Source organism: Myotis nattereri (genome assembly GCF_964212035.1).
Source record: "Myotis nattereri genome assembly, chromosome: X".
NCBI classification, from domain to species: Eukaryota; Metazoa; Chordata; class Mammalia; order Chiroptera; family Vespertilionidae; genus Myotis; species Myotis nattereri.
In genome coordinates this window covers 76,457,032-76,474,742 of record NC_138078.1, presented here as the reverse complement: position 1 = coordinate 76,474,742, position 17,711 = coordinate 76,457,032, and the positions used below count along the sequence as shown (strand labels likewise).

Below are 17,711 nucleotides of genomic sequence, written 5' to 3'. Positions count from 1 at the left end.
TTGGTGGGCTTTTTTCAGGGTGGAGACTTCTTTATGCCTACCTGCATACTCGGAGGGGAGATAATGGAATGTGGTTACCGAAAGTGAAATGTGGCCAAAGGGAAAAGCCAGTTCCCGGGGAAGGAGTATCAATTCAATTGCTTGATCAAACTTAACAGGTTTAGGGCTCATCCAGTTAACTCTGGATGATCTAATCTTGAGATCTTTAATTCTACCTGAAAAGATCATTTTTACAATTAAAGCCACTGTTAGAACTCTTAGAATTAATTTAAAAAATTCAGCAGAGGGGTCCCTGAGTGCTTCCAGCAGAAGAAAGGAGCTGCTGGTGTCCCAACCAGGGAAAAGAGGCCAGGTCGCTGACAGTCCTGAAATTAGAGGGAGGAAATTTGTACAAATAAAGACTGACAGTGATGGATTAATTGGATTATTTCAAGATGAGCTTTCTATTACCCAAGCTGACTAGCAAAAAAGAAGTCAACCAGGCAATAAAGCACACTGCAGAGGAGGTGTTGGTTCTCAGGTTTGGGACAGACGAGGATACTGTCTGTCTGCACCTAGATGATATTCTTTTTAAGACCTCTTCTGACTTGAGTTAAAATGGCTGCTATAAATCTGGTGGATGTGGACCAAACTCCAGTTTATACACACTATTTTGACATCAGTTATATTCCATCTACTGTGTTTTTCTTCAATGGGCAGCATATGAAAGTGGATTATAGGTCTCCAGATCACTCTAAATTTGTGGGACGTTTCAAAACCAAACAAGCCTTCATAGATTTGATTGAAGTAATTTATCAAGGAGCAATGAGAAGAAAACTTATTGTCCAAAGTCCAATTGATCCCAATTATATTCCCAAATATGACCTTCTCTGTCAAGACATTTAGCACATTAACTACTGTCAAAGTTGAAGAGAAAGGCCCATCTGGAAACGGTATCTAAAGGCAGCTGTGCTGTTTTCTGGAGTCCTTCGGAAAGGTGCTCAGCGTTCCAATGGAGAGAGGTTTGACTTGTATAGAAAATACCAGCCTGAGTAGAAGACCACATAGGGACTGTGATGACCTGGGAAGACTAAGTGTTCATTCCCTGCTAATCTTAGAGCAGTCAAGTCAACTGTGATCAATTTCCCTGCATGATTTGTTTGACTTTTCTTTATATTGTGCTTTTCTTTAACTCTTAACATAATACAGAATTTTCCTTAAAAAAAAAAAATCAGCAGAGATGCCAGATACAAAATCAGCATGCACAAATCACTTGCATTAATATATAATAATAATAAACATGTAAAATAAAGTTAAGAAAGTAATTTCATTACTAATAGCATAAAATAATAAACTACGTTGGAATAAACTTTATCAAGGAGGTGAAATATTTGTACACTAAAAAAAATAAAAGCTATAAAACATTGCTGAAATTAAAGAAAACATGCATAAATGGAAAGACATCTGATGTTTATGGATTGAAAACTTAATTCTGGTAAGATGTCAATAAAGATTCAACACAAGTCTGTCAACATCTCAATGACATTTTTTGCATAAATGGGAAAATCCATCCTAAAATTTATATGGCATCTTAAAGGACTCCAAGTAGTCCCCCCCACACAAAAAAAAAGAAAGAAAGAAAAAAGATCTTGAAAAAGAACAATTTTTCAGGACTCACAGATGATTTCAAAGCTTACTACAGAGTTGCAGTAATCAAAATAGAGGGCTCAGAAACAACTCCCATTTATAGTCAAATGATTTTCAACAAGGGTGCCAAGACTTCAACGGGGTATGAAAAATCTTTTTAACAAATGGTGCTGGGAAAACTTGATATGTAAGTGCAAAAGAAGTTGAATTTTTATCATATGTTATATCATGTATTAAAATTAACTGAATTCTTACCATATGTTATATCATGCATCAAGGACCTAAACACAAGAGCTAAAATTATAAAAATTTTAGGAAAAAACTGGGTAAACACTTCATATAATTGAGTTTGGGAATTATTTTTGGAATATGACACCAAAATCACAGTTTGGGAATGATTTCTAGAATATGACACCAAAACAGAAGAAAAATAAATAAATTGGACTTCATAAAATTAAACAAAACTTTTTTGCACTAAAAAAAATCCTATTGTCCCAAGGCCACACATGGAATGGAAGAAATATTTTTAAATCATATATCTTATAAGTGATTAATATCCAGAAAATGTAAAGATCTTCTACAAATCAATAACAAAAACAATTTGATTTAAAAACTGAGTTGCGGAATTACATAGACATTCCTACAAAAATAACGTATACAATCACCAAGAAAGCACGTAAAAAGATGTTCGACATCATTAATCATCAAGGAACTGCAAATCAAAGTCACAGTAAGATACCACTTCAAACTCATTGGGATGGCTACTATCAAACTAAAACAAAATGATGTATTGGTAAAGAGGTATAAAAAAAGAAATTCTAGTACAGTATTGAAAAAGATGCAGCCACTGTGGAAAACAGTATGGAAGTTCCTCAAAAATGTGATGATAAAATACTATACAATCCAGCAAATCCACTTCTGGGTATAACGACCAACCAATTGAAAGCTATGTTTAAAACCAATACCTGTACACCCATATTCATAGTAGGATTATTCACAACTAGGGTGTGGTGGGGGGGGTGTCCCTCAGCCCAGCCTGCCCCCTCTCACATACTGGGAGCCCTCAGGCGTTGACCCCCATCACCCTCTGATCACCTGATCGGCCCCTTGCCCAGGCCTGACGCCTCCACCAGAGGTGTCAGGCTTGGACAGGGGACCCCCATCTCCCCCCGATCACTGGCTCTGGCCCCTTCCCAGGCCTGAGGCCTCTGGCCCAGGAATCATGCCTGGGCAGGGGACCCCCATCTCCATCTGATCGCTTGCTCCACCCCCCGCCCAAGCCTGACGCCTCTGACCCAGGCTTCAGGCCTGGGCAAGGGGACCATCATATCCCCCCAATCCCAGGCTCCACCCCCCACCCAGGCCTGATGCCTCGGCCAGACGAGTTGACCCTCATCACCCTCTGATCACCAATCACCGGATCGGCCCCTTGACCAGGCCTGAGGCCTCCAGCAGAGGTGTCAGGCCTGGGCAGGGGACCCCCAGCTCCCCGCGGTTGCAGGCTCCGCCCCTGCCCAGGCCTAACGCCTCTGGCCTAGGTGTCTGGCCCGGGCAGCGGGGACCCGCAGCTGCAGCAGCCCCGTGATCGTGGGCTCCGCTTTAGGCCCAGGCAAGGGACCCTTAGCTCCCGGGACTGCCAGCTTCAACTGTGCCCAGCTCCCATCGCTGGCTCCACCCCTACTTCCTGCTATCACTGGCCAGGGCGGCAAAGGCGCCTGATTCTCCGATCATGCCTGGGGGGCAGGGCAAAGGCGGTCCCGGGGCCGCCTTTGCCCTGCCCCCCCGCTCTTAGATCCCCCCTGGGTTTCCGATCACTGTCAGTGGCAGGGGGCTTCTTCCTGCTTTCCCTTTCGCCTCCCTACATTGTGCCTACATATGCAAATTAACCGCCATCTTGTTGGCAGTTAACCGCCATCTTGTTGGCAGTTAACTGCCAATCTTTGTTGGCAGTTAACTGCCAATCTTAGTTGGCAGTTAATTGCCAATCTAAGTTGGCAGTTAACTGCCAATCTAAGTTGGCAGTTAATTTGCATATAGCCCTGATTAGCCAATGAAAAGGGTATCGTTGTACGCCAATTACCATTTTTCTCTTTTATTAGTGTAGATAGCCAAAAGGTGGAAACAACCTAAGTATCCATACTATATAAAATGTAGGATAAATAGATAAAATGTTATATATACATGTAATACTTGTGGCTGAGCAGAGCTCCCCTGTGGGAGCGCACTGACCACAAGGGGGCAGCTCCTGCATTGAGCGTCTGCCCCCTGGTGGTCAGTGTGTGTCATAGTGACCAGTCATTCCCAGTCAGCCTTAAAAATGAATGAAATTCTGAGAAACCAAGATGGCAGCATAGGTAAATGCCTGAAATTGCTCCCTTGCACAAAAATTTCAAAAATACAACTAAAAGCCCTAACTGGTTTGGCCCAATGGATAGAGCGTCAGCCTGCGGACTGAAGGGTCCCAGGTTTGATTCCGGTCCAGGGCATGTACCTTGGTGTTGTGGGCATATCCCCAGTGGAAGGAGTGCAGGAGGCAGTTGATCGATGTTTCTCTCTCATCGATGTTTCTAACTCTATCCCTCTCCCTTCCTCTCTGAAAAAAAAATCAATAAAAAATACAACTAAAAGACAAAATGGACATCATCCAGAACCACAGGAAGGCTGACTGAGTGGAAATTCTACAACTAGAAAGAAAGAGAAAAGCACACTGAGACTCAGAGGAGGTGCGGAAGTAAAGTGCAGAGGTACGGAGGTGCACGTGGAGAGGGCTGGCAGCTGAGGACACAGTTGTCTATTTCAATTGGGAGGGAGTCTCAAGCTCCTGACTGCTATGAACTCCAGTTCCGGGCGAGTCTCTGGGAACCCAGACTCATACAGGGAGAAACTGGACTGTCTGGCATCGGTCAGAACTCAAGGGTGGCTTTCTCTCAGAGGTGCTTGCAGCGATTACTGGGACACTGAGACGCAGGGCCTCTTATGGAAGGACTGAGGAGCAGCCATAGCTTCTTGTGCCACACTGTTGATCCCTGAGACACCGCCCCAACCAAGTTATGCGCAGAGGCTTTTGCATATGAAAGGCCTGGCACTTGGCAATCTGAAAAGTACCTAACAAATTGCAGCAAGGTTAGAGAGACCAAGAATTCCAAAAGAAGGCCCAAGGCCCCACAGCAGCTTGCATTGCTTCACAGCTGGGCCTCATCTGGGCACTTCCAAACCCCAAACAAAGAAGAGGAATCTGGAGGTCTTTCCATAGCTCCTGCTGGGTAGCTTCAGGCAGAGGCTAAATTAGCACCTCCTTAGAGATCCAAGAGCCAGTATACCCAGTGCTCAGATTGGGACCATCCAGATTACAATGCCTCAGATCCATAAGGGACACACTCAGGGGGCAGACTCAGTGAGCAACAAAGCCCCACTGAAGCAAGTCTTGCCCCAGAAGGGTGTCTCCAGCACAGAAGTTCTCCCACTGCAGACACAGCTGATTCTCACAGCCAATTGTCCTGGAGGTCAATTCCTCCCAGTGATACCAACAATAATCAAGGCTTAACTACAACAAGACTGTGCACAAAGCCCACAAAGGGGTGCACCAAGAGTGTCCACCTCAGGTAATTGGGAAGACTGAGCCACTGGGCCCTATAGGACCCCTAGCACAGAAAGCCACTCTATCAACACAGAGAAGCATAAAAAAAGCAGAGACAAAAAACAGGTCACAAATGACAAAAATGGAGGGAAGCAAACTACTGGATATAGAGTTCAAAACCACGGTTATAAGGTTTTTCAAGAATTTTCTAGAAACCGCCGATAAATTTAGTGAGACCCTCAAGAAATCTAGTGAGACCCTCGAGGTTATTAAAAAGGACCAACTAGAAATTAAACACACTGACTGAAATAAAGAATATTATACAGAGTTCCAACAGCAGACTAGAGGATCACAAGAATCAAGTCAAATATTTGAAATACGAAGAAGCAAAAGACACCCAACTGGAAAAACAAAAAGAAAAAAGAATCCAAAAATATGAAGATAGTGTAGGGAGCCTTTGGGACAACTTCAAGCATACCAACATCAGAATTATGGGGGTGCCAGAACATGAGAGAGAGCAAGATATTGAAAACCTATTTGAAGAAATAATGACAGAAAACTTCCCATACCTGGGGAAAGAAACAGACTTACAAGTCCAGGAAGCGCAGAGAACCCCAAACAAAAGGAATCCAAAGAAGACCACACCAAGACACATCATAATTAAAATGCCAAGAGCAAAAGACAAAGAGAGAATATTAAAAGCAGCAAGAGAAAGACAGTCAGTTACCTACAAGGGAATACCCATATGACTGTCAGCTGATTTCTCAACAGAAACTTTGCAGGCCAGAAGGGAGTGGCAAGAAATATTCAAAGTGATGAATAACAAAAACCTACAGCCAAGATTACTTTATCCAGCATAGCTATCATTCAGAACTGAAAGTCAGATAAAGAGCTTCACAGATAAGAAAAAGCTAAAGGAGTTCATCACCACCGAAGCAGTATTATGTGAAATGCTGAAAGGTATCCTTTAAGAAGAGGAAGAAGAAGAAAAAGGTAAAGAGACAAATTATGAACAACAAATACATATCTATGAAGTGAATGGAAGAATAAAGTGAATAAATAATCTGATGAACAGAATAAAACAGTGAATATAATAGAATCAAGGGCATAGAAAGGGAGTGGACTGGAGGAGAACCAAGATGGCAGCATAGGTAAACACTGGAGAATGCTGCCTCTCACAACCACTTCAAAAATACAACTAAAAGATGGAACGGACATCACCCAGAACCACAGGAATGCTGGCTGAGGGGAAATTCTTCAACTAGAAGGAAAGAGAACAGCATACCGAGACTCAGAGGAGGCACAGTGTGGAAAATACAAAGGTGCGGAGGTGCACGTGGAGCGGGCTGGTGGCTGAGGGCGCGATTGTCGTTTTCAATGGGAGGGAGGCTCAGGCCCTGAGCTCCAGTTCTGGGCGAGTCTCTAGGGACCCAGACTCAAATGGGAGAAGCAGGACTGCCTGGCATCGGTCAGGATGCGAGGGCAGCTTTCTCTCCAAGGTTTGCAGCGGTTGCTGGGACACTGAGATGCAGAGCCTCTGGGGACAGGACTGAGAGCAGCCATAACTGCTCCCTCCACCCGCCCTGAGATACCGTGGGACCCGCCCCTCCCAAGCCCTGCACAGAGCTATTTCCCAGATAGCCTCAGGCAAAGGCTAGATTAGCACCTCCCCAGAGGACAGAAGTTTTCCCACTGCAGACACAGCTGACTCTCACAGCCAGTTGGCCTGGAGGTCAAATCCCCCCAGTATTAACTACAACAATCAAGGCTTAACTACAACAAGACTGCGCCCAAAGACCACTAGGTGATGCACGAAGAAAGCATAAAAAATGCGGAGACAAAGAAACAGGACAAAATTGTCAATGGAAGATATAGAGTTCAGAACCACATTTTTAAGGTCTCTCAATAACTGTGTAGAAGCCACCGATAAACTTAATGAGATCTACACGAAATCTAATGAGGCCCTCAATGTTATGATAAAGAACCAACTAGAAATTAAGCATACACTGACTGAAATAAAGAATACGATACAAGAAACCAAGATGGTGGCATAGGTTAATGCCGGAGATTGCTGCCTCAAACAACCACTTCAAAAAAGAACTAAAAGATGGAATGGACATCATCCAGAACCACAGGAAGGGTGGCTGAGTGGAAATTCTACAACTAGGAGGAAAGAGAATGTCATACCCAGACTCAGAGGAGGCGCAGTGCTGAAGTGAAATACTGAGGTGCAGAGTGCACGCGGAGCGGGCTGGAGGCGGAGGGCGCGGTTGTTTTTTACAATCGGGAGGGAGTTTCAGACTCTGAGCTCCAGATCCGGGCGAGTCTCTAGGGACCCAGACTCAAACAGGAGAAGCGGGACTGTCTGGTTTCGGCCAGAAATCGAAGGCAGCTTTCTCTCCGAGGTTTGCAGCGGTAGCTGGGACTCTGTGAGTCAGAGCCCCTAGGGATGGAACTGAGAGCAGCCATAACTGCTCGCTCCGGCCCGCCCTGTAGATCTCCGGGGACCCACCCCGCCCAAGCCCTGCGCAGAGCCATTTGCTGGATAGCCTCAGGCAAACGCTAGATTAGCACTGCCCTAGAGATCCAGCACAGAAGCTCTCCCACTGCAGACACAGCAGACTCTCATAGCCAGTTAGCCTGGAGGTCAAATCACTCCCGGTATTGCCGACAACAATCAAGGCTTAACTACAACAAGACTGTGCACAAAGATCACTAGGGGATGAACCAAGAAAGCATAAAAAATGCGGAGACAAAGAAACAGGACAAAACTGTCAATGGAGGATATTGAGTTCAGAACCACACTTTTAAGGTCTCTCAAGAACTGTCTAGAAGCTGCCAATAAATGTAGTGAGATCCTCAAGAAATCTAATGAGACCCTCGATGTAATGATAAAGAACCAACTAGAAATTAAGCATACACGGACTGAAATAACGAACACTATATAGACTCCCAACAGCAGACCAGAGGAGCACAAGAATCAAGGCAAAGATTTGAAATGCGAAGAAGCAAAAAACACCCAATCAGAAAAGCAAAATGAAAAAAGAATCCAAAAATACGAAGATAGTGTAAGGAGCCTCTGGGACAGCTTCAAGCATACCAACATCAGAATTATAGGGGTGCCAGAAGATGAGAGAGAGCAAGATATTGAAAACCTATTTGAAGAAATAATGACAGAAAACTTCCCATACCTGGGGAAAGAAATACACTTACAAGCCCAGGAAGCGCAGAGAACCCCAAACAAAAGGAATCCAAAGAGGACCACACCAAGACACATCATAATTAAAATGCCAAGAGCAAAAGACAAAGAGAGAATCTTAAAAGCAGCAAGGGATAGAAACTCAGTTACCTACAAGGGAATACCCATACGACTCTCAGATGATTTCTCAACAGAAACTGTGCAAGCCAGAAGAGAGTGGCAAGAAATATTCAAAGTGATGAATGTCAAGAACCTACAACCAAGATTACTTTATCCAGCAAAGCTATCATTCAGAACTGAAGGTCAGATAAAGAGCTTCACAGATAAGGAAAAGCTAAAGGAGTTCATCACCACCAAACCAGGATTATATGAAATGCTGAAAGGTATCCTTTAAGAAGAGGAGGAAGAAGAAAAAGGTAAAGATACAAATTATGAACAACAAATATGCATCTATCAACAAGTGAATCTAAGAATCAAGTGAAGAAATAATCTGATGAACAGAATGAACTGTTGATTATAATAGAATCAGGGACATAGAAAGGGAATGGACTGACTATTTTTTGGGGGGAAAGGGGTGTGGGAGATGCAGGAAGAGACTGGACAAAAATCATACACCTATGGATGAGGACAGTGTGGGGGGAGAGTAAGGGAAGAGGGTGGACTGAGAACCGGGTGGAAGGTAGCTATGGGGGGAAAAAAGAGGAATAACTGTAATAATCTGAACAATAAAGATTTAATTAAAAAAATTAAAAAATGAATGAAATTCTGATTAAATACTACAACCTGGATAAACCTTGAAGACAGAATGCTAAGTGAAATGAGTCAGTCATAAAAGGACAAATATTGTATAAATCTATAGAATCATCAATTTAATAGGGGTAGGAAGTACATGGTTGTGATTAGGATCTGAATGAATCTTAAAAATAGAGTATTATTTTAAATACTAGAGGCCCGGTGCACAAAAATTTGTGCATTTTTTTGGGGGTGGGTTCCTCAGCCCAGCCTGTGCCCTCTTGTAGTCTGGGACCCCTCAGGGGATGACCCCCTGCTGGCTTAGGCCCGCACCCTTTGGGATTGGGCCTAAGCTGGCAGTCAGACTTCTTTCTAGCAGCTTGGGAGCCCTCGGGGGATGTCCACTTGCCAGTGAGAAAGAGGCCTAAGCTGCAGTTGTACATCCTTAGCGCTGCTGAGGAGGCAGGAGAGGCTCCCAGCACCACCGCTCTACTGGCAGCCATCAGCCTGGCTTCTGGCAGAGGATAGCTCCCTCTGTGGGAGCGCACTGAACACCAAGGGGCAGCTCCTGCATTGAGCATCTGCCCCCTGGTGGTCAGTGTGTGTCATAGTGACCAGTCATTCCCAGTCGTTCTGCTGTTAGGGTCAATTTGCATATTACCCTTTTATTATATAGGATAGAGACCTGGTGCATGGGCGGGGGGGGGGGTTGCTGGTTTGACCTTAGGGGTGTCCCGGATCAGGATGGGGGTCCTGCTGGGGTGCCTGGTCAGCCTGGGTGAGGGGCTGATGGCTGTTTTCAGGCTGGCCACAGCCCCTTCAGGTTGGGGGTCCCCACTGGAGTGCTTGGCCAGTCTGAGTGAATGCCTTATGGCTGTTTTCAGGCTGGCCAAGCCCCGCAGCGTGGACCCTCACCCCATGAGGGTGTGGCCAGCCTGGGTGAGGGTCTGATGGCTGTTTGCAGGCTGGCCTCAGCCCCTTCAGGGTGGGGGTCCCCCCTGGGGTGCCTGGCCAGCCTGGGTGAGTGGTTTAGGGCCATTTCCAGGATGGCCACAGCCTTTAAGCATGGGAGGCCCTGCTGGGGTGCTTGGCCAGTCTGGATGAGGGGCTGATGGCTGTTTGCAGGCTCTCTAATCCCTCCAGCGAGGACCCTCACCCCATGAGGGTGTGGCCAGCCTGAATGAGGGAATGATGGCTGTTTGAAGGCTGACCACAACCCCCAGCCACCCAAGCTCCTAGTGGAGGCTGACTGGAAGCAGGTATCTGGGATTTATTTATATTCTATAATAGCAACTTTGTTGCCTTGAGCGGAGGTCACAGCTGGCCAGGGCAGGCAGGAAGCTTGGCTTCCTCCATCGCTGGGGCACCCAAGCCTTCTGCTTGCTCCAGCTCCATGGCTGCCAGCAGCCATCTTTGTTGGGTTAATTTGCATATATTCGCTCTGATTGGCTAGTGGGCATGGTTTGGGGCATTGTGGAGTCGCAGTCTATTTGCATGTTTCTCTTTTATTAGATTAGATATTTTATTGGTTTCAGATAGGAACAGAGGGAGAGAGAGATAGAAACATCAATGATGAGAGCAAATCACTGATCGTCTGCCTCCTGCATGCCCACCCACTGGGGATCAAGTCTGGATCCCAGGCATGTGACCTCACCAGAATTGGACTGTGACCTCCTGTTTCATAGGTCAACACTCAACCACTGAGCCATGATGGCCTGACCAGTGTTATTTTTGGGGGGTACAGAGTTTCAGTTTATTAAGAGGAAAAAGTTCAGAAATATAGGATAGGGATGGTTACACAACAATGTGATTATCCTTAATTCCACGGAATTGTATACTTAACATGGTTAGAAAAGTAAATAGTTTATTATGTATATTCTAACTCTCTCTATATATATTATCTTATATAATAAAGAATTCTATGCAAATTAACCCTCACAGCCTCACAAGAGGGCTGCCTATGACCAGTCTGGCAGAGGGGTTAGTGAGGGACAACCAAACAACTGAACGAGCAGGCTGCGTGGGGCGGCCAGGCCAGCAAGGGGGGCAGTTAGGGGCGACCAGGCAAGCAGGCAGGTGAGCAATTAAGAGTCAGCAGTCCCGGATTGGAGAGGGTACAGGCTGGGCTGAGGGGATCCCCTCTGCCCCCCGTGCATAGGTGTACATTCAACTACGGAGCATCACTGGCCAGACAATTAATTATTTTTTATAAAAAGAAAAAAAACAGAATTACCTTTTGCATATAAATAAGATGAAACAGTACAAATACACTATATATATATATATATATATACACACACACACACACACACACACACTAGTGGCCCAGTGAACAAAATTCATGCACATTAAAATGGAATTAATTAGAGGAAATATTTTAATATTGCTATTTGCCCTTTCTCTATAATAGAAGTGTCAGAGATGAAAGAAAATTAGTAAAATGTTTATGAAAATCTTCCTGCTGTCAGAGTCTGGGGCATGCCGCAGGACCCAGTGTCAAGTTCCTGCCCACCTGCGTGCACCTCAAAATTTCACAAGACCCAGACCCACATTGGGCGAGATTCAGACCTGGCTGGCCCCATCCCCGTTAAGCCCCTCTGGGCAGGGCCTGCAGCTTCAGGTCCCCCATCAAGCCCTGCTGGGTGGGGAGGTATAGCCTCAGGGTCCCCATCAAGCCCTGCAGGGTGGGAGGTGTGGCCTGAGGTCCTCCTCCAAGCCTCACTGTTCGAGGGGCACAGCCTCAGGTCCCCTGGCCCATCTTAGCACCACACATCCTCAGGTTCCTGCTGATCACTTGTTACAACTTGTTAGGGAAACCCCGCCTCCACTGTGGGCACAGCCATCTTGTGTTACAGGAATGCTGCCTTGGCTGTGGGCACAGCCATCTTGTAATGGCATGATGGAGTAAGGGTCAATTGGTATATTACCTCTTTATTATATAGGATACATGTTCACTCAATGTTATACTTACGCTTGTAGTTTTTTCCAGTATTTTAATAATTTTTGTTTACTGGCCTCCATTTCCTCCTCCTCTTCTTCTCCTTCTTCTCCTTCTTCTTGTTTGATGAGATATTACTGGTCATTCATCATAATTTCCCCTTGTCAGTAATTGGTTATTTTTCTATTGTTGTTTTCAGAAATTTGTTTTTATCTTTAGTTTTATGGTGTATTAGTACACAGGCATTATTTCTTTTGAATTACCCTGCTTTGTTTGTAGAATTTTATAAATCTCTAAACTATGTCCTTTTTCAAATTTGGAAACCTCTGCCATCCTTTCTTAAAGTATTTCTCTGCTCCATTTTTTCTTTTTGCTATTATGGGACTGTGGATGAAAGGGGCCACATGCTGATCTGACAAGCTCAGGGGAGGCCTGCATGGCAGTCTTGCAAACTCAGAGACCTAAAGTAACCACAAAGGATGGTCTGAAATTAAACTTTAACTAAAAGCAGTTATGGTGGGCAGTTACGTCCTGGGCCAGTATCTTCACTGACAAGGTCAACCTTTACCTTAACTGAGCCTGTCTGTCTTTTTGCATCTATGGTAACATACCCTTGAAATGTCTGGGTAACTTGTGACTTCCCTTTATCTGGAGCCCCTGGGGCACAACCAAATGTGCTGGGCCCCAGGACAGATACCACAAATTCCTTCATCATCATGTTAATTGTTCCTGCACCCACCTAAGTATGTGTCCATTGTTTTACTTTTTATCCAATCCCAGGGGTTTCCCTGCTTTGCTTATCCCTCCTCCTTAATCTATCACCAATGAATTTCATGTAACCCACCTATGTTCCTCCTTTGATTGAAATGTATAAATACAAATGTAACCCCGCCATTCTCCAGAGCATTATCTCAATTCGTTGAGTTCTGCTTCCCGGCATAGGTTGACAGTTTGGCGCAAATAAACTCACAAAAATTCTTTACAGGTTTCAATCATTTTTTTACGTTAACAGGACTAAAAATAAAATGTTAGAATTTTTGCTCTTGTGCTATAGTTCCCTGAAATGTGTTCTTTGATTTCTCAGTTATTTTATTTTATTTTTTTATTTTATTGATTTTTTTTTTACAGAGAAGAAGGGAGAGATATAGAGAGTTAGAAACATCGATGAGAGAGAAACATCAATCAGCTGCCTCCTGCACACCTCCCACTGGGGATGTGCCCGCAACCCAGGTACATGCCCTTGACCGGAATCGAACCCGGGACCCCTCAGTCCGCAGGCCGACGCTGTATCCACTGAGCCAAACCGGTTTCGGCAGTTATTTTGTTATATATTTTTCATAATGGATAATAAAAGGTGTTTGCTTTCTATAGATATAGAAAGTTTGTAAGAGTAAGTTTTGTGCTGGTCTTCTATTAATGATTCTAGTATTGGTCTGCAAAAATAGTACTGTCATCATCTGGGACATTGAGAATTAATTAGCCTTACTTGTGAGAAACAACATTCAAAGCAGCTGGTATAGGACCCATTCACTTTCAGCTTTAAATTTTATAATTGGTGAAAATTAATTTGCATCTAACTTTTTAGATGAAAAGTATAATGAGAAATATAGTTCTTAGCTTTAATATTCTGAAAAATATAGGAAGACACAGTAGAAGAATGCTGGCTTTGAGGCTTCATGTGTATTCACAATATCCTGCACAGGAACTTATCTGAAATAGAGAAACTTTGAAGTCCTATAGAGGAAATCTATGAGTAAAAAGAAAATTCTAATTTTAGTTCTCCAATTAAAAAGTTGCATGTCTGGATGGCTGGCATGGCTTAGTGGTTGAGCATCTACCTATGAACCAGGAGGTCACTGTTCAATTCTTGGTCAGGGCACATGCCTGGGTTGTGGGCTTAATCCCTAGTGGGGGGCATGCAGGAGACAGCCAATCAATAATTCTGTCATAATTGGTATTTTTTTTAAATTTTGTTTTATTGCTTAAAGTATTACAAAGAGTATTACATATGTCTCCGTTGTTTTCCCCCCTTGACATTCCCCCAGCCTCCCTTAACCCCAGTGTCTTGTGTCCATTGGTTATGCTTATATGCACGCATACAAATCCTTCAGTTGATCTCTTACCGCCCTCCCCACCAACCCTCCCCGGGCTTCCCGCTGTACTTTGACAGTCTGTTCAATGATGCTCTGCCTCTGTATCTATTTTTGTTCATCAGTTTATAGTGGTCTTTCTATCTCTCTCTACCTCTCTGAAATCAATAAAAATATGCAATTTTTTAAAAAGTTGCATGTCGTTGAAAAACCTAATTTTTTTTGGATTTTTACTTTATCTATAAAATAAAACCATATTTAGCCTATTTCAGTAAAATAATGTAAAAGTAACATTTAACAGATATAAAAATATTAAAATAAAACATTGAAATAAGTTTCATTTTAATAAGACAAAATGTTACTTCTGGATTTTTTTTTAATTTATTGCTTAAAGTATTACAAAGGGTATTACATATGTGTCCATTTTATCCCCCCACCCTAGACAGTCCCCTAGCCTCCCCTATCCCCCAATGTCTTATGTCCACTGGTTATGCTTATATGCATGCATACAAGTCCTTTAGTTGATCTCTTACCCCCCTACCTCCTGCCCCCTAACCCTCCCCGGCCTTCCCGCTGCAGTTTGACAATCTGTTTGAGGCAGCTCTGCCTCTGTATCTATTATTGTTCAAAAGTTTATAATGGTCTCTATTATCCATGAATGAGTGAGATCATGTGGTATTTTTCCTTCATTGACTGGCTTATTTCACTTAGCATAATGCTCTCCAGTTCCATCCATGCCATTGCAAAGGGTAAGAGTTCCTTCCTTTTTAGAGCAGCATAGTATTCCATCGTGTAGATGTACCACAGTTTTCTAATCCATTCATCTACTGATGGGCACTTAGGCTGTTTCCAGATCTTAGCTATGGTGAATTGTGCTGCTATGAACATAGGGGTGCATATATCCTTTCTGATTGGTGTTTCTGGTTTCTTGGGATATATTCCTAGAAGTGGGACCACAGGGTCAAATGGGAGTTCCATTTGAAGTTTTTTGAGGAAACTCCATACTGTCTTCCATAGTGGCTGCACCAGTCTGCATTCCCACCAGCAGTGCACAAGTGTTCCTTTTTCTCCACATCCTCTACAGCACTTGTCGTTTGTTGATTTGTTGATGATAGCCAGTCTGACAGGTGTGAGATGGTACCTCATTGTTGTTTTGATTTGCATCTCTCGGATGATTAGTGACTTTGAGCATGTTTTCATATGTCTCTTGGCTTTCTGAATGTCCTCTTTTGAAAGGTGTCTATTTAGGTCGTTTGCCCATTTTTTGATTGGATTGTTTATCTTCCTTTTGTTGAGTTGTATGAGTTCCCTATAAATTTTGGAGATTAGGCCCTTATCAGATATGACATTGGCAAATATGTTTTCCCACACAGTGGGTTTTCTCGTTGTTTTGTTGATGGTTTCTTTTGCTGTGCAGAAGCTTTTTATTTTGATGTAGTCATATTTGTTCATTTTCTCTTTAGTTTCAAGTGCCCTAGGAGCTGTATCAGTGAAGAAATTGCTTCGGCATATGTCTGAGATTTTGTTGCCTTTGAATTCTTCTTGAATTTTTATGGTTTCCTCTCGTACATTTAAGTCCTTTATCCATTTTGAGTTTAATTTTGTGTATGGTGTAAGTTGGTGGTCTAGTTTCATTTTCTTGCATACATCTGTCCAATTTTCCCAACACCATTTATTGAAGAGACTATCTTGGCTCCATTGTATGTTCTTGCCTCCTTTGTCAAATATTAATTGAGCATATTGGTTCGGGCCGATTTCTGGGCTCTCTATTCTATTCCATTGATCTATATGTCTGTTCTTGTGCCAGTACCAGGCAGTTTTGAGAACAGTGGCTTTGTAATACAACTTGATATCTGGTATTGAGATCCCACCTACTCTGTTCTTTTTCAGGATTGCTGTAGCTATTCGGGGTCTTTTTTTATTCCAGATGAATTTTTGGAGAGTTCGTTCTAGATCTGTGAAGTATGCTGTTGGTATTTTAATGGGAAGTGCGTTGAATTTATAGATTGCTTTGGGTAGTATGGACATTTTAATGATGTTGATTCTACCAATCCATGAACACGGTATGTTCTTCCATCTGTTTATGTCTTCCTCTATATCTTTTTTCAACGTCCTGTAGTTTTCTGAATAGAGGTCTTTTACCTCTTTAGTTAAGTTTATTCCGAGGTAGCTTAATTTTTTTGGTGCGATGGTAAACGGGATTGTTTTCATAATCTCTCTTTCTGAGGATTTCTAATTCCTAGTAAAAATGGAACCTGGGTCTTATTTTCTCTTTTGTCCTTTTTTCTGCCAAGGGAAATTTGGATATTTATAACATCATTTGCAGGCCATACAAAATTATCATTTTTAAAAATTAGCCTGCTATTTTTTGTCAAAAAGTTAATTAATTCACCCCTAATGCTTTGACAGGGCCAGACCAAATAATTTATCAGGCCTTGTATTCCCTGCCACAATTCTAGGGTGTATCCATTCTTATGATAGAGGGAAAATTCTTATATACTTTTCAAAATTCTTAATGTCTTGAATATGTAATATGAGCCAGATATCTCCTATGTTAAAATAAATGGTCCCGGCATGAATTCTGTTCCTTTCTGAAAAAGTGTACTTACTCTATAACCATGTTTTTACTTAGATATTTGAGTATCCTATTTAGAGGATAAAAGAAGGGACAGAAGAATTCTTCCAATTATTTGTGGAGATGTATAAAACAGAATTTTCCTAATAACGTAGAAATATATATTATTTTTCAGTAAAGCAGTGGTGGCCAATCAGTGTTCAAAGTTAAAAAATAAGTTTATAGTCTATAATAATTTCGCTATATGTTAATATGTAGGGATGGGCAAAGTGTGTTTATAGTTGTGAGTATGCAAAACAGAGTTTATTCTTGTATTATTGTTTATCTATTAATTATTTTATTTTTCCACATAAAAAAAGTGTAAACCTACTTTTGTCCACCCTTGTATATAAATATATAACCATGTTGTATACCTGAAACTAATATACTGTTATATGTCAATTATATCCCAATGAAAATGAGTTGGAATTTTTGGACTGGAACCCGGATTCTTTGTGTGTCAGAATCGAAGAATAAATCCACGGACAAAAAGTGGTATAGCAAAGGTGGAGATTTATTGAAGAACTATAGACTCCCACATGGGGAGAGAGAAAGAGTCCCAAAGAATGGACTCCCAAGTAGGGAGGAGGAAAGGGTCCCACTGAGTTTTTCCCCTTATAGTTTATAAAGGCTACAGATCCTGGTGCCTTGTTATCCCCTCTGATTGGTCACTATTCCCTTAGACTGGTTACTATAGTATCTCCTGGGCTCAAAAGTTGAACCTCACATGTGAGGTTCTCCCCCCACTACTTCCTTATTGCTATCTCCTTTGGGCTTTCTTCCTCTCTTTCTGGATGAAGGACTTCCTTCTCTTTATTTTGTAAATATAGATCTTTGCTGTTTCCAGCTCCCTCATTCTATGGAAATGTACCTTCTGCTGCTCTGCAGCCTGTGCTTCCTCCCTGCACCCTTTAACTCCCAAAATTTCTAAAATT

At 42.8% G+C, this 17,711-nt stretch overlaps 1 pseudogene across 1 annotated transcript; it reads left to right on the top strand.

Annotated features, from left to right (window-relative positions):
* The first annotated feature begins 434 nt into the window (after positions 1–434).
* On the top strand, positions 435–885 carry LOC308535973 (thioredoxin-like protein 4B; annotated as a pseudogene). The gene has a single exon. The product of its transcript is annotated as a thioredoxin-like protein 4B (transcript).
* Positions 886–17,711: the final 16,826 nt, after the last annotated feature.